The sequence below is a fragment of the Lonchura striata genome, chromosome 1, assembly GCF_050655825.1.
Source record: "Lonchura striata isolate lonStrDom1 chromosome 1, ASM5065582v1, whole genome shotgun sequence".
NCBI lineage: Eukaryota > Metazoa > Chordata > Aves > Passeriformes > Estrildidae > Lonchura > Lonchura striata.
This window is the reverse complement of record NC_140703.1, coordinates 4,503,847-4,529,642: the sequence shown is the minus strand read 5'-3', so window position 1 is coordinate 4,529,642 and position 25,796 is coordinate 4,503,847. Positions and strand designations below refer to the sequence as shown.

Genomic DNA, 25,796 nt, shown 5'->3' with positions numbered 1-25,796 from the left:
TTGTTAAGTGAAATAAATAGTTGCTACAATTTTCACTGAGCAGCCTGAAATCAGGGCTTTTATAATGAGCCAGGCTGTTAAAGATGAAGAAAGAATTACGGATGCACAGCCTCTAGCCCTGATTCCAGTCAGCAGTACAGGACTGGTGGTCCTGCCACCAGGCTCTGCTCCACTCTTTAAATGGAGTAGTCTGGTGGAGCTGGCCTGTCTCACAGGCATGAGTGGGCTCTGAGCTCTTGGCAAGGTGTTCCTGTGTCTGGCAGAGCATTCTGGTTTTGAAACAGCTATTTTGAGAATATATAGGCTGTGGTGTTCACTATAAAACTTTCAAGTTCCTTTTCTAAAATATCCATTGTCTTAGTTGATTATAAAGGTGTATCTAGTTGAAAATTCCATGTTGGGTGTTTACTAAAAACATTCTCAGTAGAGAGGAGGAATGCTGTCTCCTAAAACATGTTTTGATATGGCAGGACAGATCTGGGCAACATGTTCAGAAACCTGCTGAGTGTACTGTGTTCTTTGGGGTGAGGTGGCACTTTAGGATGGCCACTTTAGGATGGATGGAGGGGCAGGAGATTCTTGATTTGCAAGGCAAGATGAACACTGGGCATAGGGAAGAAAAGAGGAAGTCAAGATTGTCAATGCTGCAGGGTGTTTTTTCTGCTTAAATCATAGAATTATAGAATGTTAAGGGAATGGGACCTTAAGGATCATCTAGTGCACACTCCCCACTAGGGCAGGCTGTTCAAGGCCTTATCTAACCAAGCCTTGAACACAATGTCTCACCACCCACACAGTAAAGAATCTCTTCCTAATATCCTGTGGGTCTCAGATTCAGTCAAAGAAAGAAACTGAGAGTTTCTATCCAGGCAAAAGCCTGGGAAAGAGCTGGGAAAGAATGTAAATAATTCTTCATCTCTCTTGTTTTTCACATTGTTTATAGTTGAGTTCTATCACTGTGTGTCAAGCACTCTGCACCAATGCTGTGGGTTGTTTTCACTTCAGGACCAATGGATTTGATCCTTGTGAAGCTCTGTATAAAAGAGCAGTGTATTTTGAATAAATGGGAGTTTTACTCTCAGCAGCCTTCTGAGTCAGAGTCTATTCATTCCCATCCTGCCTCGACAACGACAATATCCCCCTTTAATTTCCCCTCTTTCAATTGATACCCATTTCTCCTTGTCTCATTACTGCAGTTCCTGAGGCAGAGTTCCTCTCTGGCTCTCCTGAAGCCCCCTTCAGATACTGGAAAGTGCTAAGAGGTCTCCACACAAGCTTCTCTTCTTCAGGCTGAACAGCCTTGACTTTCTTAGCCTGGAATGCTGAGTCCAGTTTTGGTGTAGGGGAGTTGCTCCAGCCCTCTTACTAACTTTGTGGCCTCCCATGCTCCAACAAGTTCCATGTCCTTCTTAAGTTGGAGACACCAGAGAGGGACTCAGTATTCCAGGTGGTTTCTCACAAGAGCAGAGCAGAGGGGGAGAATCACCTCCTTTGAGATGCTGACCATGCTCATTTGGATGCAGCCCAAGATCTTTTTGGCTTTCTGGGCTGAGAGCACTCACTGCCAGCTCATGGTGAGCTGTTCACCAACGTCATCCTCAAGTCTTTCTCTGCATGGCTGCTCTCAATCTCTTCTCTGCCCAGACTGTAGGTGTGGGACCTACAGTCTGGGCACCTCTCCAGCCTGCTCAGGTCCCTCTGGATGTCATCCCTTCCCTTCTCTTCCCCCCAGCAGGTGACTGCACCTCACAGCTCCATGTCATCAGTGAACTTGCTGAGAGTGCATTCGGCCCCACTGTCCCTGTCCCCTCCAAAGATGTCACTCTGAAGATTTTCACAATAGCTTCAGTGACATATCTTACTGGAACAACCCTTCTCTGAGTTAGGAATCATTTAACCTGGAAATGAGGTCCTCCTACAAAGGCTTTGTGCAGTCATCCTCTGCTTTGAACAGCAGAACAAGTCAAGTAAGAAAATCTCATCTATTATCAACTCCTTCACAAATTTATTTTAATGTTGTTTTTTCAGGGGGTGTTTTAGAGGGTGAATACTGATGAGCATGTCACAGATGCTTGCTAGTATAAATTAAGATCGCATAAGGTCTAAAATGTTCCTCAGAAAATGAGTTTTCCAATAAGTCAGAGGAAGGCCTGTCTTGATCAGGAAAACAGTATGCAGTGAAAGATGCACACAGGCTCCAAGTGCAACCAGAGGCAGGCTATTCATGATAACAGATTATTTGCAGAACAGTTTGGTTTATTAGCAAGTTTTCAATTTGAAGTGTTAACCAGCCACTTGCCTTCACCTATTTAGTTTATTCTGCTTAGCAGTAATTTTGTCCATAGGTAGTCCAGGCAGTGTTTGAGAATGCTTTTGTATTCCTTTCATCTGGGAAGAGACAGAAATGTTTTTAAAGACCAAAGGGCATTATTTGCCATGTAAATTGGTCCAAAATACACATACAACACAAGTACACAATATCTTGCCATTTCAACAGAAGAAAACTTTATACTGGGCTGTGCTGAAGAAAAATGCACTATCTTCCACAAAAAAACCCCACCCACTCGTATGCCTTTTGCCGTACCCTTGTAAGAGCCCAGCTTCACCACCAATTCTGAGTCCAACACTTTGAGTCAAGAGGGCCAGTTACTGCCCAGAGAGCAGCAAAAAGACTGATTAGAAGTCATGAGGAGGAGGTTAGGAGGACATGCTGAAAAAACAGAGGGTTTGACTAATGTAAAGGCTGAGGAACCTTAAACCTTCAAATGAGTGTAAAATATTGTTGGGAAGGTGAAAGAAATACACCTGTGGGGTAAAGAAGACAAGCTAGAACTACAGCAAAATATGTCTATGGTAGGACTGAGTTAATCCTTTTCAAGGATTAAGATAGTTACACATGGAATTAGGTTTCTATTGAGCTGGTACAATCTCAGTAAAAGTTTGAGATGAGTTTACACTTCCACTAGTGTGAATTTGGATCATTTAACCTGCTGTGAGGTGAGAGGGCTCCTGGGACAGCTTCCAAGGCTGTGTGACATTTCTTTTGCAGCACAGAGTATCCTCAGCAAGATCGTGGTATCTGCCTTAGGCCAAGCTGAAGGGCTGCTCATGACAGCCACATGCATTGCCTTTCTTCCTATGTTGAACAATATATATCCCTATGTCTGAGATACTTAGTAATTCTTTTTTCTCTAAGCTTTTCTCCTTGCTCAAACCTTTCTTCCTGTTGACCTAAGTAATGTACTAAGTTAAGCAAAATCTCTTGCAAGTGCCAGTGAATAAGATAGAAATAACTTGACAAGTTCAGTAGCTGACATTATGTATATAAGAAACATAAGTGGAGATGAAAGAAGTAAATTGCTGCATTGTGATGATCTAAGCCATTGGGAGGGCCTGTTAGGTTTGTAATCTAGAAGAATATTTGAAACTTAAAGTCTAGTTGAAGCTTAATTTTAACACTTCTTGTGACAGAACAATTTATTTTTTCCGTTATTATTAGCAAATTTTATAGCTCGGTTGCATTTACCATCCTGTTATGGCTATGTGAATCTGGGAAAAACTTCTATATTTAACTAAATTTCCTATTGTGACAAGGCACTTCAGAACCTAGTCAGAGTCTCAGTATCAAGTAAATGAACCACTTCTTGAAACTTGAATGGCTTTAAACTTGAATCAAACTTGAATCAAGCATGCATCATGGTCTATTTGGGAGCTCAGTAGTTGCTCTGCATTCAGTGTATTAAAATTGGGAAACTGAGTCCCACTTTGGTCTAGAGAAGGAAGGATTGACCATGATTTGTCTGGAGGTAGATGGATGAGCAGAATTAGCTCCCTGTGCCAGGGCTTGACCCACAGTGCAGAATTTTTAATTTCCTGACAGCACTCCTAACTTAACCAATAAAATGAAGTCCTCAAAAGCAAGATTAGCCAGGACTGTAACATCCATCCCTGACCTGTTAATACCTTGGTACACACCCCATGTACCATTCTTGTTTTGTAGCTGATGTTTAAAACTTCCATCAAAGCTTAAGTGTACAAGTTAAAAACTCCTGCAATTGATAAAAAATGGCAATTGGGAACTAATGAGGTAGAAGCTGTGGATTTTTCTTCTTTGACTGTTTTAGTGACTTATTTTCCTGCATCAGTTTTGATCACACATTAACTATGTCTGTGGCTCCAGGTAATTTCATTTCCTGAAATAAAAAGGAAAGGGCTTTGTTTTATGTAATATTATTGCTTAATATTTCAGAATTACTATTGATGTAACTTTGCTCCAAATTCTAATATAAGCTTTGCAGGGATGTCTGAATTGTGCTGAAGCCACTAGAATAAACCCCGAGAAGCCTCACTTCTTGATTTTTATTGTATCACTTTCTGAGAAATTTGCAACTCCTAAATAGATATTCTTGGCTTTAAGACAAATCTGAAATATGCACTGGTAGTGACAATATTTCTATTAAATAAATTATGATGAATAGTTGATTTACATTGTGAAAAACTTATTTTCTACTGTTAATCATCAACAAGGAAGAGGCTAAGAGGCTGGATTTAAGGTCACAAGTCAGGCCAGATCCCTTGGCTGTGACATGCTTGCCATGTCTTTCTAACCTAAGTTTCTGCACTTTTTTCAGCAAGAAAAGAGTTAAAAAAAAAAAAAAGTTTAAACTAAAGAAAAACATTTTGACTTTGTTTTCCTTGAGTCAGTTTGCTGTACGTGGCTCTTTTATGTTGCACATATTTAAGAGAATAATGTGGGAACACATGACTGTGCTTGCTTGAGGCAAGTGAGAGCATTGTGTACAAATAAAGCTTCTGAGGCTGTACAGGAGTAGAAAATATGTGTATGAATTATGTTGATAATGAAGCCTAGCATAACAAGCTTCTTGGAGTAGCTACATAACTTTTAGTACCATAAGGCAGACCCCATTATTCTTACCCTGAATGAGTACATGGAGTACTTTGATCCTCTGCTACATTGCCAGCAGCCAGAAAATCTGGGTTTTATCTGTTGCACCTTTCTATGAAACCACTTTAAATCCTGTTCAATAATCAAACAATTAAAGTTCTGTATCATAGTTTGAGCTATCACACAGACAGACTGTTTCTTTACAGGTTTTCCACCAGACAACATAAGGATAAATATATTTAAAAGAATGCAGAGAGAACTATTCTGATCATAAGGGGAAATAGCCAGGAAAAAAAAAAAAAATCAAAGACCTTTATTTATGGGGAGGAAAAATTATTCATTGCTTTCCTGTCATTTACAGAAACACACTTTATGTGCTGTCCTGCAAAATTTTATCTTGATTTAATGCAATAGGCTGTGCAGGTTGCAGATGATTAAGTAGAAAAACATATTTATGGATAGCTAGGTGTAATCTAAGTGACTACTAAGATCTATGCTTTCTATATTTATTCTGTGCAATGGAAATGAAATGTGAAAAGTAAAGAAAAAATCAGCTCGCCTGTACCTGGACTGTTGCAATGTAATGTTTGAATGACATCCTTAACTCAGTTATTGACAGAATTAGAAATTTTGATAATGGAAAATAAAAAATTAGATGAGCTTACAGATTCCAAGTATACCACAAAAATCATGCTTATTACCAGGATCTCCTTACTCATGATAATGCATAATTCCTCAGGTATGATTATTGGAAAGTTATATTCTATTAATTGTTCCAAACATGTAAAGCTACCTACCCCCTAGTATAACAAATCTGCTATATTTATGGTGGTGATGATTAGGCTTTTTTTGCAAAATGATTGTAGAGATCAGCATGAATTTATTAATTGATCTCTTTGTACATTCAATTCTCAATTCAGTACTTTGAGTTGTATTAGGAACAAATAAGCCAATGAAGTTAAGAAAATTACTGCATTTCCAGATTTATGTCAAATAACTTTCCATGATGACAAAGATGATTTTTTTTTTTTAGGTAGTGGCTTAGGCTGTTATGCTGACATCAAGTAAATCCAGTATTATTGATGACAGAAGGAATGATAAAATATTTCCTGTAGAGACCAGTGAGACAAAGCAGAGATATTCTTTATTGTGCTTCCCACTCTTTAGTAGGTTCACTTAAATTTTGGTCCCTAAAGACATTTTTAATAAGTACTAAATTGTTAGTGGCCAACTTAAAACTAGATTAAATATCAGGCTAAAACTTGCAGGTACAATTTTTTCTTATATATATTTCTTTTCCCTTCAAAAGAATAGAAGAAATAAAGCACTAATTTTTTTTTTTTTTTGCTTTCTTTGAGTTTAACAGAGAGGAAAAAAAGTTGACAGCTACCAGTAGTATATACTTCTATCAGAGGATAAGTACAATGTCTGGTTAGATTGCTTCTGTCTATAGCAGTAATAGTGTATATTGAAATAACATATAATAAAATCCAAGTAAAACTCAAGTAAATTACAAGGAGTGTAAACTAGCTACTTGAAAACCCTTAAGGCTTATTAGTACAAAGTAGGTCAAAATGCTTGCATAAAGTGAATTTACTTCTCCATCAGAGAAAGCTGATATGAAATGACACATGGAAATTGATTATTTGTATAGAATTTCTATGAATTTGTAAGAACAAACGTGCTGCTCTAAATGATATCCAATTCATCTTTGAGAGGCCAAGCAATTTTTTAAAAACCTGATTCTGATGGAAGGTGTGGTTTCATTTTGGTGTGATTTAAGACTGCTTTGTCACATGCCTCCATGGAGTTTTCCTAGTTGCTCACCAGTGAGGTAGTGAAATTTATTAAATTGACTAAAACATATGTACTTTAAAAATTGTTAACTTTTACCTAATATAATCTAGTGGTTTGGCAATTCCCCCCTGCTTCAACTGGAAATAAACCTACAAAAGGCTAGTTACAAGCAATATTTAAATGCAGTTCTGCTTATTTGGAACTTAGTATTTTATATTTAGGAATATAATTTCCTTCCTTTTTTTTTTTTATTCTTAAACATTGGACATGGTGACAAAAACTTACTCCCAAAAAATTAAACAATTTAATTACGGTTTATATCGCATAACATCAGGGCATGTTTTTCTTTTTGACTGGCAGGTATTGGTAATCCATGTTTGAGGATTTCTCCACAATGGGAGTAATTCCATGGAATTCTTGCTTTTGAGAGGACTTTTAAATGTCTTTGTTCTTGTAAAACTTACACAAAATATAATAGAAAGAAATGAATGAAAGCAATGATGAAATTGAGAATGAAGCACAACTAGTCTTAGAAATAGACCACTTAAACCCTGAAGTGCTAATAATCTCATTCATTAGAATTTATTTTGATTAAAACTTGTCTTTCCTGAGGACAGAGTCTGACCAACAGTACTTAATTTTCAAATCTGTTACATTTTTGGCTTTCAGGAACTAAGATATGTCCATGTTAATGAGACAATGCTGTCTGCTCAGCATTTATGTAGTTTTGTTATTTTTACTCTTCGAAATAATAGGCATTGAGTGGGAGTATATGAGATCCTGCTCAGAAAATATAAAATCTCAGTTTCCCACATAAGAACCTTTTTAATAATAAATGAGATAGCTGTGATTCAAGGCTTTTTCTCCTGATTATGATATCTTCCTGCTATCTTCTTTCTCTATTATTCAGATAGTGCTTTTGCTGAATGCAAAGCTCCTTCAAGGGCACTTAGAGTTTACTGACCCACACCTGATTTAGATTAGGATTTGTCAGAATGTTCTGTGTTGTCTTGGCTATTAATTAGGGAGGGAGGGGAGGGACCAGAGGTGTGCCACCCTCATCTGGGCATGAAGTGAAGGTGCTTTCTCAAGGTAGTGACCACCTCTCCTCTGCTTGCAGTAGGAGCAGAGATCTGGGGGGTTATTCTGAGTACTGCTGAGAGGGGTTGCACAAATGCTCTCATGCCTGTGTGATGCTGCATCGTGATGTGGCTCTTCTAATCTCTCTTGAGCAGGTAAGAAATAAGGGCAAAACCCTGCTGTTAATGCTATCTAGTCTAAATACCCATCTGATTTAATTGATGCCACTACATCTGAGTCCTAGATGTGATTTAAAGCAAGTTTCCTTCCTGACCACATCTGTCTTGCTGAGAAATTCAAGGCATTTGCTATTTGTAGGAACTGGTATAATGTAAATCAGCTGGATTTAGCAAGCACAAGTCTGTAGGTCAAATTACTGCTATGGGTACTGGAAAAGTAAAAATGAACACATGGGCATTTAGGTGAGCATTTCTTTTAGGAAAAAACTATCCCAAGCTTTCATCTGAATTATGTTTATACCTTCTAGTTTGAAGTGTTCCTACAACATATAATACTTCTCAATATCCTGGTCCCATAAATATTCTCAGTTTCAGAAGAAGCCCTTTTAAACTATTGCTTCATACTGCAGAAAAAAATAGGTAATGGAAGCACTTGCTTGTACTTACAGCAACTAATATTGCTGTAGTCACATTTTAACTCACTGCTTTGGGACTATTGTATGCATGGCAACTAAAATATGACATTCAACATTGGTTTTATTTTTCTACTGTGAAGTTGTTTGATACTTTAATCTCTTAAAGGATTATTCCCTTTCTATTACTTCAGATTTGGTATAGTCTTTACCTAATTTTAAGTATTTTCCTTCAGTTGAAAAGAGTAGCTGCTGTTTATCATGGGTAGCTTCTCATGTTACAGTTTACAAAGCATCACCTCTGTTACAAATGACCAGAGGACACAGCATTATTTAAATACCTTCAAGTAAACTCTTAATTTGTTGCATATTTTCAATCCAGGTGGATTTTTATGATAATGTAGACAAATGTAGCTGAATATGGAAATGACCATGGTTGTACTGTAAATATAAGAATCTCAAATTTTCTGGGAACTTGTTTGTTTGGCTAAGAAAAGGATACCAGATGAGCTGTATGGGAATAGAAGTTTCAAAGCACAGAAAAAGTTGCAAGCTTTTGAAACTTTAAAGATTAGCCTGAACAAAAAAAAATAAAAACACAGTGTGAAGAATTTTAAAACACAGAAGATGGTCTATGTTCTGGCTTGCTAGGATAAATCTGTTAAGGTTAACAGGAATGGAAGCTTTTACAGAAAGGTTGGTTTTTGAGTACTATAATTTTAACTGTAGAAACTGGTGCAGAAATCTATGGACATGGTAGTAGATGCTTTAACTGAGAGCATAGTGTTGTTAATTAAATAGATAAACGAGAATGCTGAAATCCAGGATGTCTCACAGCATTTATTGCTTTCCATATTTTTAGTAAAATTTAACGCCTTTCCAGTTACTTCCTCCTACAGATATTTCTTGTTTACTTAATATTAAAAGGATGTGAGTTGATATTGGGCAGGTTGAATATGTTGGTCAGCTGGGTATAACAGAAGGCCCTCAGTGAAAATGATGCTGAAAAACACCTTGGCTCACTTTAACCTTAAGATTTCTATAAAATCTCTCTTCAGTTTTGTGTAATATCAGCCATTACCATCCCTCACACTGGAGACCATAAATGATCTAACAGTGCTTCTTTGTTGATATTCTTAGGAGATTTTAGCTGAGCATATACCACTTCTTCACAAAAGATCTCAGCATCTTGCTTTCCTTTTTTCTGACTTTTAGTGCATGTTGAGGCTGGAACAATGATTTAAAATCTCACATGCAGTAAGTCTGAGATTCATGCAGTTAGGTAAGTAAATGATACAGTAAAATGTGTGCACAGTTGGGTTCAGAGCTTAATGCTTGGGCTATTATGCCAGTAATGAGTATCTGAAGTAACATAACACAAAGACTTGAAATACTGTATTGCTTTAGAATGGAGGCTGCTTTTCTTTTGTAGTTTAGGAGTGTTGTCAGTCTTTCCTAAGTATCATAAAGCATCTATGCTAAATATAATCACAAGTAGCATTCACCTAAATAATGTCTTGCATGTTGATGGGACTTTTGTGCCCTGTGCACAGGCAGGGAGCTAAAAGATTAAGTTATATAAGTTTTCATTTCAAGGTCTGACTGCTTTGTTTGTATATCATTCTCAAGAATTATGAGTAATACCTCTTTTAAGCCAGAACAATTGAAAGGAGATTTCGGTAGCTTAAATCCTGTAAATTGTAGCTGAATAAAATACAGCATGTAGCTGAAGTATCTTATCAGACAAGGAATGAATAGCAAGAGCAGAGCAAAAGCTCGTAGTTGGGGAGGTAAGTGAAATAACTGATGAGTAGTTTAGGTGATGACACAGCATGAAAAAACTTGAACAATAATTTTCTACTTAACAAATAGTTATTTACTGTCTGGTAAGCAGTACCTTATTCTGTTGCACTATCTCACAGGATATCTTTACAGGCAAAACAGCTAAAAATTTTGGGGTTAAAATGTAACTTGAAACAGAATCAGCCACTCTCTCCTGTCATGATTTTAATGCAGCAGGAGAAAGTCTTGTGCTGCTGTTGTAATAATGGCATAAAGGGAAGAAGCAAGGAACAAACCTATAAAAGCCAGTGTAAGGTTTGGGAGGTAGAATGATGTTGGAAGAATGGGATATCATTCTAAGCAGCTTCTTCTCAGAGCAGCTTGGGAATAGTGAGGCCAGAGAAAAATTTACAGAAACAAAAAGTCATGTCTGTGGCTGAGACAAAGGATTTGCCTGGAGAGGTCTGTCTCTGACTTTCCTGTCCATACGTGGTACAGTTCCTAAAAAACAAGATAACATTTGGGTAAGGAGCCAGAGGGAGATAGAAGGATAATGACCATATTAGCTGTCTTGTCACTTCACAGAATGGTTTGGGTTGAAAGAGACCTCTAAGATCAAACTCCCCACTTGTTTCAACCTCCCCAGTTTCAGTGAAGGCAGCTTCATCCAGGATGTTTCTCAAGTTCAAGCAACAATAAAGTTTGTTCAGTGCAGTCTCTCCATCTTCCCTGAAACAATCTTCTGGTAAGGACAAATCCTTCAAAAATCTTCTAGTGTCAATTGCACTAGAAACCGTGCAGATAGAATTTTGGTGCACAAACATATTTCACTTCTGACTACTGTTGGACTGCATTGGATGCCAAAAATTCAGAAGAGGAAAAAATGAAATATATCATGATTGATAAGTCCAAGGAAAATCTGGAGTTTAATGGCAGGCTCTTTTGAAGTGGCAGTATGTATTTCCAAAGTTTGTCTTGCATCAATTCCTTCCCTGATTACTGGGATAGTACTTAATTTCTCCTAGTTGTGTTTTTGGATTTTTTTTCCTCCAAACAGTATAAGTAATTGGATCAAAAATCTGTCCTCAACATATTCCCAAAACTTGTAGACCAAAGTAGTCCCATTCTCTCCTGATAGTAATTAGATATAGTATTGAAATTCTTTACTAGATAATAATTTTTTTATATAGCTGTAAAATAGTTCAAATATCTGTATTTCAATATTAAGAACTATTTTTTTAAGTTTTGGGGGATAAAAAAGTATGGTTAGTGTTTTGAAATATATAAAAAAACCCTTTTATATCAATTTTTTTACAAGTCATGAAAGAAGAACACAGTAGGCTGCTTCTTTATCAAAAATTCTCTCTCCTTAAAACACTGCCTATTGATTTATGTTACCTGTATTTGGTTTGTGCTGTCAATATAATATTTTGAATAATATAATTTAATTTCATCTTAAGCTCAGATAGTTCAGCTGTAAGATTTACAGACATCTTAGAAACATGCTGTAAAGAGTTGCAACATGACCTTTGGTTTTCTGTATTGCACAGAAACTTTGTCTTGGCAAAAGAATGCATGCTTGTGATCAGGACACTTATTTTGTTTTAGATAATTTCAGATGTAAGTAATCCTTTTACATTCAGTTGATGCACTGTGAGTTCAGTGTTGCTGAATAGGGATTTTCATGCCTGCAGAGTCTTCTGTGTGTCAGAATGAGGAGGTTACCATATAGTGCTGGATTTCACACAGCAATAAATGTTAGTAGAAAAACAACTAAGGTATCAGTGACCTAACAAAGCAATTGCATATAAGTTTTTATACAGGACACCATTAAATTTGTTCTGATTTCTTCTCTAAATTAATTTCTTGCAAGTTTCAGATGGAGTATCCAGTAAGTTGTGGTACAAGTATGCTTGAAAACAATTTGAAACACTTGATAATGGGCTAGGGAGAGAATTACAAAAGTGATTATGGTGCAAATATTATCTTTTGCCTAATGGAGGTTGGAGAGAGGAAGAACTCTGGCCATTCCCCACTGGTCTCACTGATATGTGAGAAAATGCATAATATCAGCAGCCCACTGTCATGGCAATGGGCCGCCGGCCAGGTAATAATTAGCATAGACTCCATGATTCACAGGAGGCTGATCAATCATCTTTGTTATAAACCCATACTTTTATACCTACAAGTTCACTACAGGTGTACTTGATTGGTCCTTTTATTAAAACACCATCACCATTGACTAATTAAGAAATCACCCTTTGGTAAACAAATCTCCATAATACATTCCACATGTTCACAACAACAGGTGCAGCAAGTGGAGATAAGAATTGTTTCTCACTCTTTTCTCTGATCTTCTCACAGCCTTTCCCACTATGGGGAAGTTTTCTGTAGCTCTCTGTGACCATAGAGCTGCTGCAAAAGCCCACTTCTCATAAAACACATAAATATGAGCAACCACTAAAGTGCCTTTGGACAATGGTCCAAAAAACTCCAGGGTGTGAGTTTTGGGAGTGGTGCTGTGCAGGGCCAGGAGTCAGCTTTGATAATATTTGTGGATCCCTTCCAAATCAGGATATTCCATGACAATATTTTTAAGATGTTAAAATTTTTCATCATAGTTTTCCTCCTCAGTAATGATCTGGAGGGATGTTAGAGCAGTTTCTATTAAGTTTAGCCAGATACACTAAGAAACTGGGAAAGAACACTTTGAAGTGTGCCTCTAGCATATTTTTTGCAGAGAGGGGAAATTTCCATCAACTGCAGAAAATAGTTTCATTCCATTATTTAGAGCATTAAGAAAGTATTGGATAGAAGGTGATATAGGAAAAATCTGTAAATAACTTTCTCAACAACAATAATAATGCTAGACAATATACCTTAAAGAAAATAAATCTTATCAAGCACACGATTGTTACATAGTTGTAAATGCTCTTAAAACAAGGCTTAGCTCATCTGACTTTTCACCAAAAGGTGAAAAGGCTAGTGACACAGTCAAAGGTAAAAAAATAAAAATGTTTACATAATGAAATTAATATATTATTTTAAGGATGGACTCATCTCGTATGTTGTTTTATAGTAGATACTGGAGCTGTGGGCTCTTGAATGCTTTTGGTCATTGTTTGGTCTTGGATTGCTTAATGCTAGAAAAGCTTGCAAACACTAGACAGACCTGGGGGAGCAATAAGTAAATAAATAAGCAATAAGTAAATAAAGTAAATAAAGCCAGGGTGGGACCCATCCACAGGAGTTACTGTGGGAGGTCACTCTGAATTGGGCTTTGGCTTTCAGACAGCAATTGGAAGTGGCACCACCCAGTCCTGCCACAGTTGTCACAGGCTTCTGGGAGGACTCGGTCCCTGTTTGTGCCACTTCTAAAAGAAAAGGGCAGCTCTGTTTTATATAACCTTGTGAATATCAAGCAGTCAATTGTGTTGGCTGTACAGGTATGACAACATCAGGAGCTCAAAACACAACCAAAGCTGCAATGCGTTCAGAAAAGAATGAAAGCATGGTATGCCCTCCAATGAGGCTAAGATGTTTTACTTGAAGGAGTTGAAAGGTGAACTTGTTTTAATCTAAGTATTTTTGGGAGGAAGAGTCTTTTGAATGAAGACTGTTTTTTAATATAGCAGTAGGTGATGAATTCTGTCACTGAAATGAATGTATTTAACAGTGTGAGCAGAAAACCATAGAAATGTCTTAGCCATGGATATGCTCACTTTAACCTCATTTGACCTTTGAAAAATTGTTTATCTCAAACATTTCTTTGAGCTGCAGGTAGGTTTGACTTACAGACTTCAGGGATTCAAGTCACTTGGTTTGTACCAAAGAGGTAGGGCTCAGAGTTTTGCAATGTTATAGCTTTTAGAGTATAGGAATCTTATTACAATGCATGATCACAATGCATGGTTAGATTGCTTGACCCAGATCACAGCTTCCTGCATCCCAATTATGCTTCTGTACTCATCATTCAGGCAAGAAAAATTGACTTTGGCTATTTCTTACCTGTGCAAGTGTTAAACTTTTTTCCAGTAAAGTGTTCAAGGCTTTTGAGATTTTTATGCTTCATAGGATTGCAAAGGATGTCAAGTTATTCAAATGCAAGTGCTGAAAGAAGTCTGACAATTAGTGCCAAAATGCAATAAAATATGAAATATTAAATGAAACTGTTAAATGTTTATTTAAAGATGTTTATGTAAAGCAAAATTCTATCATGACTAAATATACATCATGTCACCATGTTTAAATAACTTTACAGAGCAATCAGGGCAGGAAAATAGCATGTTGATCACATAAATTAATATTGTCATGCTTCCTTGATGTAATGCATGAATAATTATGGTAGCTTGGAGAATGCACATCAAAAGTATTACTGATACAAGATAAAACCAGAATTAAACCAGTGAAATCTGCTTATGGCTTCTCATACAGAACTTTCTCTGCAGCTTTCCTAATCCATGGCAGTCTGCTATGTCCATACATCTCCTGAGGCTTTCACACCCACTGGCTTGCATCTTCCATGAAAATCTATATAGAAACTCAAATATTCAAGTTGAATCCAGTTTAATTTTCCTTCTATAATTAAATCTAAAAGTGATATAAAGGACTGATTCTTAATCTGCAACTTGGACCTAACCATTAAAATTACATGGGTTTCATAAACCCATGAAAACTAGGTGTGCAGGCAATTTAAATATTCAGGTTTTTTCCTTTTCTTTTGAGGATTTTTTAAAATCATGCCGAGTTTCTATTCACACGTGGAAAAATTCAATAATAATAATAAATTTAGTGTAATTTCTGCTTTTATACTGATCTAAAAATGTGCATGTCCATGAGTTTGACTTAAAAACTCTAACATTTCTCAGCATAAGCATGAATGCTTGTGATGACTGAAGTACTGAATGGCCTTCAGCCAAAAGATACAGAGAGACAGTCAAAAATATTAATACTGGAAGAAATATGATATTTGGTACAGACTGTAAATATATATTTAAGTCAGGTGAAACTTGGCAGCTGTGTTTCTTAGAATATGTGAGATAGAGAAGTACCTCACTAGAATCTGTAATCATAAAAATTAGAGGCTGTTTCTCTCTTGCAGCCCTAAAGACATCATTAGGTGAAACACTGATCACTACCGAACACTCCCCAGGAGATCTGGACAGAAGGAACTTGAATGATGAAAAAGAAAAGACACCAGAAAATCCCAAGCTCACAAGTATACCAAGTCAGACTTAAAATGCCAATTCCTTTAAGTTTCTCAAACTTGGCTCCATTTCTTTGTTCAGTACAATATAAACTTTAAACCAGTGACATGGTTAATCTATTATCACATATACTTTAATTCTTGAAAGTCTTTTCTGATGACAGTTCTTTATCACAAAACTCAGCTTGGTTTCTCAATGAAGCCAACTTCATCTGAGCAACAAAAGCAGCTTGACAGAGAACGAATTGAGCTTTATAACTGGTGATTAATGCCATTAACCCTGGTTCAGTGAAGATTTCTGATGAACAAGTTCAATTCCTTAGGTCAACTATCATTTGATCTAAATTATGCATATGTTATGTAATTGTCATAAAATTCTTCTGAAGAAAGTTAAAGAATTTAGTGGCATGAATTTGAATCTTAATGGAAAGCTCTTAGAAGGGAAGCTGACATGTCTAATAAGAAGCTTAGAGAGAGCTTTGTATATCATAGTACCTTTTTGTCAGAATTGAGTAGGCTCAGTAGAGCTCCTAAAACACATTGCCTCAGTAGGCTGACAATTATTAGTGAATAATGAAAACACGTAAGTGGAAAAATCTAAATGGAATCCTATGGAGTTTCTGTAGCCTAAAATTGGTTTATCCCCTTGCTAACATAGGCTATAGTAACACTCTGTAACCTCACCATTAAAGGTGGGATTTTTGGTGGGGTGGTAATGCAAGGTGCTGAAAGAGATTTGTCCTTCTTGTAAGACCCTCACCCACTTGCTAACACACTGGGTTGTAGCCAGATAATGAAAACAAGGTGGGGTGAGCCCTGGGAGAGGCAGAACAGACCAGAATTTTATAAGCATGTACAGCTGAGGAAACTGTGCTTAAAGCAAAAGCACAGGTTTTAAATTCATTGAAAACTTCTTGAGAGCTGTCAAATTATTGTCAATATATGTAGTCAATTACAGTGGAAAGTAGCATGTTTCTTTTCTCTTCAGTCTAATTTTGGCCATCTCTTGTGTAAGTAGAAGAGCAAAGCTGAATCTTAATCTAAGAACATACTGCAAGTCAAAATAATTAAGCCAAATAACTTGTTTTTAAAGTGCCTGCTAAATATTCATAAGTGCTGAAACAAAATTTTAAAAAGCTAATTTTTTACATGACTCTCAAACTTTTTAATGGCCTAAGTAATCTTTGATGTTGTGATTGGAGCACTTCAGAACATTTTCTTGTTTAGCTAGTAATTACTTAAAGGTAAGCTGCTTCCAGCCTTAAAGAAAAATATTAACTAGCAAACTGACAATGACTCCTTGGCTAATGAATGGTATCTTCACCAGAAATGCCAATAGCAATTGTCTATCATATGTAAACTACATAAAAGATTAATAGTGTTGAAATTGCATCATGTTTTTTTTTTTTTTTTGAAAATTATAGAATTCTTAAATATTAGGTTTTCCTGAGGAAGAAAATTCTACTCAGGTTTTATAGGGATAAGAGATTGAACCAGAAAGACACCTTTTCCCATCCCCAAAATAACAAATACATTTTTAGCTCTTTTGTCAGCTTACAATATGCAAACATGGGCATGAAATTTTTTTTTGGCTATTACTCAAGAAGGTACAGAAGTAGTCTAGATTTCTGTATTTCAGCACCTCTATGCCTTTGTTCTGTGGCTTATAAGATGTGCATCTTTTATCAGTTCAATGTTACTTTATAGAAAACATTTTTAAGCTATCTGGAATACAGTTTTGGTATAATATCACCAAATATCAGAATAGTAATTACTATGCTCACTTGGAGCAATTCTCATTATTCTTGCTCATGTTCAACCCAGGAAGAAATAGGCTAAGTTTCTCAATTTTTTTCTCAGACTACCTAAAAAACCTCAAAGTGTTAGATGATTTCAGACTATATATAAATGTATGCTAGATTGCCAGAATGGTAACTGAAATTTGGCCAGTAAGACTGAAGCTTTCTTAAGAAAATACTTGTAAAAATTTGTTTTGAAGATATGTGGAAAGTAAAAGACTACTCTTTGAAAACCCTTTCTGTAATGCAAAATGAAGTCATGCAGCTTTCAAATTTGAAAGATAGCAACCAGGAGTGGTGCAAATCATGGAATTCCTACAGTTTTTCTACCCTGCTAACTCGCTCCAGGTGTTAGAGCAGAGGGACCATTATGAAAAAATATATGTTGTGTCAAATTCTTGCTCCTTTTTCACTACACAGTTTATGAAGAAAATTGTTTACTTAGTTTGGTATGCTGTCAGGCTTTTCTTTTAATGTTCGTTGATATTTTTTCCTAGATTCAAATTCCAGTGACAGGATGATACTTATGCTAATTGAAGGAATTGAAAGTTCTGGGTTGTGGGGGGAAAAGGAGATTTTTTTTTTTTTTTTCTGTTGGTGAGAAATGAGCTTTTGAACTTCTGATTAAAACCTAGTAAGGAGTTGTAGGATTTTTAATTTTGTTTCTCTCTAGGTAGAAACAAAATCTTGGATTAGGGTGGTCTGAAGACACAAGTGGTAAATATTCTGGAATCCAAACAGGAAGCAAGTAACCACAATCTTAGCAGAGTTGTATCAGATGGAGATCTGTCTTCACCTTTACATTAATTTTTCCATTAAAGCAAGAATTACATTGTAAAAATCTTTTCAGACTCACACCTACCAAATACATTTCATATCTAATCTTAGTACTTTTCCTCCTTAATTTCAACATGGACAGGGTTGAATCACTTCAGCTGGCAGATGTGACAGTACCATCGGGCTTTAGACAAGGAATAAAGCAGTAAAAGGGTCTCAGCTCACTACCAGATTTTATCACTGTGATACAGAACAAAATGTCATAGTTTTAACTATGTTTGCACTCAGTCTGATATCACTACCCACAAGGCATCTGCTGCAAGATTTAATTTTGTCACACTGGTAAGTGTTTTTACCAGGGGAAATAGTTGAATGTGTGCAGTTAATGATAGGACATGTCTGCTGTTGTGCTGTCAAAAGCATCCATCTAGATGTAAATATTTTACATAAGCTTAGAAAGACAAAGGCTAACGTGATTTCTGCTATTTGTACACACGTCAGTGCTGCAAAGGGTAAAACATCAGTCACATTTCTCTACAATTGGCTAGGGATATGAAAATCTCTAATAGCTTGCTACTCAGATTGCATGCATGTATCTCCTGGCCTCTCTTAATAAGAAAGATGCAATCTCTGCAGGGGGAAAGAGATAAAAGACCAGAGAGAGCAGAACATAACACACTCACCTGTTGGAGATTCAGAGTTGCTCTTCTTTTTCTGTGATGTGCTGTAATGGATCCTGTTCATCAGACTAAAAATTTAATGGGTGTGTGGGGCACAAAGGGAAATAGATACCAACTAAGTGAAAAAAGACTTTGGGTTGGAGAATCATTTGAAAAAAGTAACACATTCTTGAATGAAGAAACAGACAAAAAGTCCGTCAGAGAGCAGCCTGTGTTCCTGAGTGACCCTGTGCTGTTTAAGATGTGCAGATCAGAACAATGTGCTGTTCTTTAAGCGTGCATTGGCTTTGTCTTTGGCACTTGTATTTCAAAAGCTTGAAAACTGAAATAATGGAAATAACTGGAATATGGGTCTTTTCTTCTTAGCCTATTTTCTCTCTATTTGTGTCAAACAACCCTTTTCCCCTTTGCTAGTTCATTTATATCTGGAAAAAATATGAAACTTTGAAAAAAATGTGAATTTTAGGCTTATGGTGTTTTTTTTTGTCGCTAACAACTTGTTGTCACCTTGTAAGGGCATATGGACTGCTAAAATTTGAATTCCTGGGTCATATACCTGGATCAACAGCAGAGCTATTTTTAGGCAAGCCCTATGTCAGCGGGCTAAAGGGAGATGTGCACCGTGCACTGCAGCTGACCTTGGGTGCACAACAGCTGTGTTGGCAGTGATTAAATGTTTCAGAGCACCACTGTGTGCTGCAGAGGAACACATTTTGGAAGGCATTTTGAGTAGGAGGTTCCAGTGTCCCTTCCTCCCTCTCAGATGAACCAATGCATCGCACACTTGGCTATTAGCACTGCAATTTTCTCCTGCTGAATGTTCCTAAGACAGTTTGCTTTCACAGGAAACCAGCACTTTCAAGTTGCACTTACTCCTTTTGATGAATTGTTGCAAGCTTTTTCCTTCTAAAACGACTACTTTATCTTGAAATAACAAGTGTTAAGGAAAGCTTATAAAACAGAAATCTGAAGTCAAGAAAGCTAGAACTTGAGAACTGTGCAAATTAATGTTTTTGATTCCTTCAAATATGCCCACTGTTAAGGAGAGAGAAAATGGAATTGTCTCACCTATTTTATATGCTAGTATAGATTTGACCCAAAATTATTTTTTTTAGAAACGTAACTGAAATTCACAGCCAAATTGAAGGCAGCTTCCTTCTTTCTTCCCAGTCAAATGTATTGGTTAATATGAAGTGACAGCTTTGAAATACTTGTAATCACTAGACTCCCTAAGACCAGTCACTTAGTGTGGGCCTCTGCATTGTTGTAAGGTCTTTGTAGGTATAAAATATGACTTTTCTTTTCCTTTTCTGTTAGTTGGAGAGACACGTGTACTGTCTCATAGGAACAGCACCGGGGGCCCCTAAAAGGATAAATGTATTCATGGCATCTGCCTGGTTTTGGTATTTTTTTTTTTTAATTTTGTGTTTTTACTTTGTAAAGATTTTTAGCACATACCTTTCATTTCTGAATATAAAAATATCTGTTCGTGGCTGTTTTCCTTGACTAGTCCACTTTCATTCTAACATATTTTCATGTCTCCCAAGGACATTACATTGATAACTTCTATTCTAAACCTCATGAATTTTTTTTCTTCCCCTATTGTTAGATAGTGAAGGATTTTACATTTGTTGTTAATTTCACACGTTCCTGATAAGGATGAATGGTTATCACTGTTCTGAACATGAAATTGTATTTTTTATTTATTTTGCCTTTTCATGCAGGGCTTGGGTGAATTAGTGTTTGTACAAGGGACGTGTCAGGAAGGATTATTATTTCTATTGCTGGCCTCTGGGGAATTCACTAAATTGGGTTTATGCTGTTCTCTAATGGCAGTTGCTTCCACTCTTTCTTTTTGAATTTTCAGGCTTTTCTGTCATAAATGTCTTTCTGTCCTCTACAAGTTCTGCCAGAAAATCCATGTTAGTAGTAATGTTATATTTCACAGCATCCAAATTTGTAGTGATTTTACTCACAGAGCCCAGGCTGCTGCTTACAGCTCTGAAAGTTGAAGTTTTCCCTAGCTTTAATACGGTACAGGCTAATTTATTAGCATTTGAATTTTCTGTTTGAATCACAAAGTGGTTATGGAGTAATATTTCATCAGGTGACAGGAATACATTTTCCAGTAGTTGAAGGGCAAGGGTTCCAACACAACCATATGATAGTGGTTTTGGGTGCTTTGGGTTTTTTATTTGTATTTTTGGTGATTTTTAAAGCAGTGGTTTCCTTTAGTAGTGGCCTTCACTAAAACAGGCTGTGGTAATCTCTGCTTCATAACACTTCAAACAAGTCCAACCCTCTATCCTGATTACAGTTTGCTTTTTGTCTATGCCATGTGGAAAAACAAAGTCTAATAGGTCTGTTACAAAACTGGCTTCAATATCTGTTTTTTTTTTTTTTTTTTTTAACACCACTATAGTCCTCAGGTTTTTCTGCTTCCTTTGTTATTTTATAGCTGTAAATATGTTCAACTTATTTTTACTGTGAAATACAGGCTTAAAAATTAGCTTGAGTAGCATTCCCACTTTTAAATATATGCTGCTGAGGGGCATGGAAGTGTTTCTGCTAACTTTCATGACAACATATTCACAGATATGGACAGCAAATAATCATGAGCCATTCTTGTGTTAATTTGTGTTTTCAAATTTTGCCAACCTTAAATGCAAGTTGTGTTTTCTTTAGTAATGAGTGGTACTGGGCATCTGTGATCATGACATTAAAGTGCATCTTGTAGCTATGCTCTTAGATGTGTAATCAAATTGATGAAGTACTCAAAAACAAAAGGAAAAAAAAATACTAAAAATGTTCTAGCAACTCCAAGCCCCACCTTCTGGCCTCTCTGACATATTACCACAAATTGTTGTGAAATTAGTCATAAATTAACATCCCCATCACTGGCCATCATTAACTCAATTTCTGTAACATTTCTTAAGCTGAATGTTACACTTACAAATTCAAACTGTGTTTTAACGTTTTTTAAGCAATGTTGTACTCTTATCTTAGACAGCTGGGTTCAATCTCAATATGTGATTGTATCTTCTTTATGTTTGTTCTGCTAAAGAATTACTGTATCGATATTAGCATGTGCTATTTATAATAGCTGTAATATTGTTGTGGTTGAAATAATGATGCTTGTAAAACAAGCTACAGTCCCTGGATAGATTAAATTTTTTATACTGATTTTTCTATTCAGCTGTGTCATCCTTACTTGAAGTCCCCATGAAAGAGGTATTCAATTTCAAGGCAGAACTCACTTGCCATTTCTTGCCATGATGCAGTCTCATCTGCCTATCTACACTTAATCCTATAGGTATTTATGGAAGATCTAAAGTTATTGTTTCAGAAGGAGGAATGCTGAATGTTTTTCTGTCTAATATCACTGAATTGTTGCTTTGGGAATGAATTGAGATGTTTCTGAAGTATTGGCTCTGGCATTACTTTAATTACTGGTAACCAAGCTTCTTGCAAAGTTAGATCAAGCTTCTCCTTTACTTTCTGGGACATTGAAAGGTTCTAATATTTTACTGCCTCACTGGTAATATCTCATAATAGTTAAAAGTTTTTCATGGCAATATCTTGTGGTAGGTTCTTGAATCTAGAGTACTTTGAAATAAATGTGTTTTGGTGCTCTGGGCATTTTTAAGAAAGGAAGCCCCAGCAGAGCAAACTTTCAAAGTGTGTTTCATGTCAAGTCTTTAACATTTGTTATAGCCATGCTATTAAATGCCTACAATTTGGCTAAAACACCCCTAGCCTTCTCTCAGAGCCCCTGCCAGGACAAACTTCAATGCAGTGAGGAAGAGCCAGTAGCTGCTGAGCTGTCCCAGTGAAGTTGCCATGAGATGAGGTGCCCAGATGTCATCCTGCTATCGGTGCCTGGAGGTGGCAGGAGCTAAACTCACCTCCAGGAAGCACTGATATCTGCTGCCAGTTTTTGGATGCAGCTGGGAGAATTTCTCTGAAGATGTTATCTTGGCTGGGGAGACTCTTTTACTCTCCTTTGCACAGCAAGGCTCCAGGGCTGGCCTGGAGCAGTGCTGGTGGCTGCGCGCCTTCTCTTTTGAATGATGTTCCAAAGTCATGCTCATGGTTTAAATGCCATACTCAGTCCTGCAAATCTGACCTTGGCACATTGACATGGCAAGAGATGTTCTGGATTAAAAAAAAGAAATGTTTGCTTTGAAGTTCTCTTTTTTAGAGTCTTGCTGCACCAGCTGCGGCTTATGTAATGCTTATGAATATAGGTAGAATAAGGTCTTGCAACCAGCATACCCAAGCATTTTTTCTTGACTCCTGAAGTGTTTTTTCTGTGCTTTATCTGCAATTTTAGTTGCATTTCCTTGACAGCAGGCACATGTTTTCCATGACAGGCTGCTGCTGCTTGCAGTCCTTTCTGACTGGGGTGTGTGGCACCACCTGCAACCTGCACCCCTCTTGGAGGCGAGGTCCAGCATCCAGACTGGGCCAAGCAGTGTTATTTGTAGTCTTGTTGATTCATAGTGATACTGGAGACTAATGCTTGAGATGTTCTCTGTAATGTAATTGCTGCATAATAAAAAGTGCAAATATGATTGTTTGCAGGGTGATCTAAAAGGGATTATTAGTCTAGATGGGAGAAAAGCAGACCGAGTTTGGCAACAAGTCTAGCACTCTGTAGTTCAAAGCAGCATCTTTCAGTCTGATATTAACAGTATGGCTGAAAGTAGGAAATAGATGCATTGAGAGTTTAGGCATTAGGTTAAGTACTACACTGGATAACTTAAAATTATAATTGATTCACACTGTAGTTGTCCACCTGGACAGCTAATATTCTTTACCCTAGTAGAGAGCTTTGAGCGCTCAGTTGTGTGAGCTTCCTTCTCAGCTCTGTCCTTTGAGCATTCAGGTGTTGTGATGCAAACTTTTTGCCTAGGTCTTCAATTCCTTTTGGTCTGGGATATTTTTGTTAACATTTCTGACTGTCCACCTCCAAATTCAGAAATGACCCTATATTTTTTTTAATTTTTTAAGCTGCTATGTCACCTATCCTGGCCAGCAGACTGTCCTTCACTGCAGTCATATATGAGATTTGGTTCTAGTCTTCAGATAGAATGAATATTCAAAAAGTTTTGGACATGACTTAACTGTGTGTCATTGATTAAGTATATTTTAACTTATAACTGTAATCAGAGTTCTGTTATTAAATTAAATGATTCAGCCTATCTTTGACTCACCCTGTGGTTGTTTATGTTGCATGGTTAAAATATTGAAGTTTTTTCTAGACAGACAAAAAGATTGCCATGAAAATAAATGTGTTGCTATTTTGATAAAAATGTAGTAATCTAGTGATTGAATTATTTAGCTACTTATATGTCATGCTGTAAATATATTTGTACTTGGTACAGTACCCTGCTTATGGAAAATACTTGCAGCACCCCTACAGGTTACATTCCCTGGGGAAGTGTTTGCCTCCATAGTTAGAGGGCTTCTGTACTTTTGTTTTCTGAACAATGTTTTCTTTAATTGAACTGTAAGTTTGTTCTCAGCAGGTATTTATTTTTCAGTTAGCTGCTGCTGCTGTTGCAGACTTGAAGAACAGGCTGGCTCACTGAAAGCCTTGTCTATTGTCTTGCATTATATTATCTGATGTAATCAAATAGATCAGCCCTATTTACAGACCCTGTCTTCCATAGGGAAAAAAAAAAAAATCAACAATCCTATGCAGGTGGAAAGTGTCACCCCTGAAAGTCCTAAAAGGTGGGTAGTGTCATGCAGGTGAAGAATTTACTTTGTGTTTAGTTACTCATAAAATAATGTGGCCATTATGACCCCCTTATAGATGAAGGTCTTGTAAAGAAATGGGTGAGGGTGTCATGTACAACATGAACATTGGTAAAAAAAATGCTTTTGCATTCAGAAAGAAGCCTGAAAAACAGTTATTTTGACCCTGCATATAATGTGGGGGCTGCTTGATCTCCAGAAAAACAGCCAAGGCCTCACTAAACCCTTGTGTTCTGTATGATGCAGCTGCCATTTTCTGCCTCAGTTTCCCTGCTGGGGATGCTAAAGGCACAAAGGTGTTTTACTACTGGTGAGGGAGGGTGTATTGAGTTTCCTGCTCTTCTTCACAGCAGGATCTCCTTAGGGTAAGAGAGAGGTGATACTTTTGTATGTTGGATGCTGCAGAAAGATTAAAAAAAAAGTTAGTTTGTGAAGCTAAACCTACTTGGATACTTAATGCAGTGCATCACTGAATGCACAGACAGGGTGAGGCAGGAGAGGACAAGACAGCATTGGTGGTAGCTGAGTATTCCCTAATGTTTTTCCAGGTGATAGCTGTCAAAAATGATGTCATTTTCAAAAGTGATAGCACCTAACTTTTGTTACGTTTATATAGTGGTCTCTTAGGTGAACTGTTCCAAATCTATCTTGTATTTTTATTTATATAAAGTAGATTTATCTCTTCCACTTGATACTCGCCTGTTGTCTTAATTCACTTTTAGGACAGAAAATGTTTTCATTTTCCTTTTCTAATGAAATATGGCATTCCTTCCTTATATAAAACTGTTCTTTTGGACCAATAAGTCTCTGCTGACCTAAACCAAGGTGGACATGCTTATTCAGAAATTCATATGGAGATAAAATATTTTTAAATAGAAAAATATGAAGTGCTGGCCATTGGAAATAAAAGTCTCTAGTTCAAAAAAATCTCAATCTCAAAAATCTCTCTGCCAGTTGGTATGAAATATCTTTGTGATAGTTTGTCCTCTCTGTATATGAAAATCTGAAATTGTATGATTGTGTTATGCACCTCTCCTTGGATCTTAGAACAGAACCTCCCTGTAGATCTCCCCAAACTTCACCCATTTGAAACAGAAGCTGAATAGCTCGTGATTTTTTTTTATGTTCCTTTTCAATAGATGTATTGTTTTTATGTTCCTTTTCAAAAGATTTTATCGTGAATCATTCATGCTACAAAAAAAAGAAATCAAATTCTTGTTTATAAGAAATATTAAATAAGCTATCCAATATATTCAAGTTCTGTTAGAACTGCTTATGAGTGGCACCTTATTTGGTATATTTTTTGATTAAGTGGTGGATAAATATGAAATCATATGAAAATACCATAATTGACTACTGATTGACTATCTATCCTATTTGACTACTGATTTCATATTTATCCACCGCTGTGGAT

At 36.7% G+C, this 25,796-nt stretch overlaps 1 long non-coding RNA gene across 2 annotated transcripts in view; it reads left to right on the top strand.

Moving 5' to 3' along the window:
* The first annotated feature begins 761 nt into the window (after positions 1 to 761).
* Positions 762 to 25,796, top strand: part of LOC146768568 (uncharacterized) — a 178,981-nt gene continuing 153,946 nt past the window's right edge. For both annotated transcript variants that reach the window (XR_014954631.1, XR_014954659.1), the window contains exon 1: positions 762 to 7,938. This is a non-coding gene — a long non-coding RNA (uncharacterized LOC146768568). The remainder of the gene's footprint in view (positions 7,939 to 25,796) is intronic.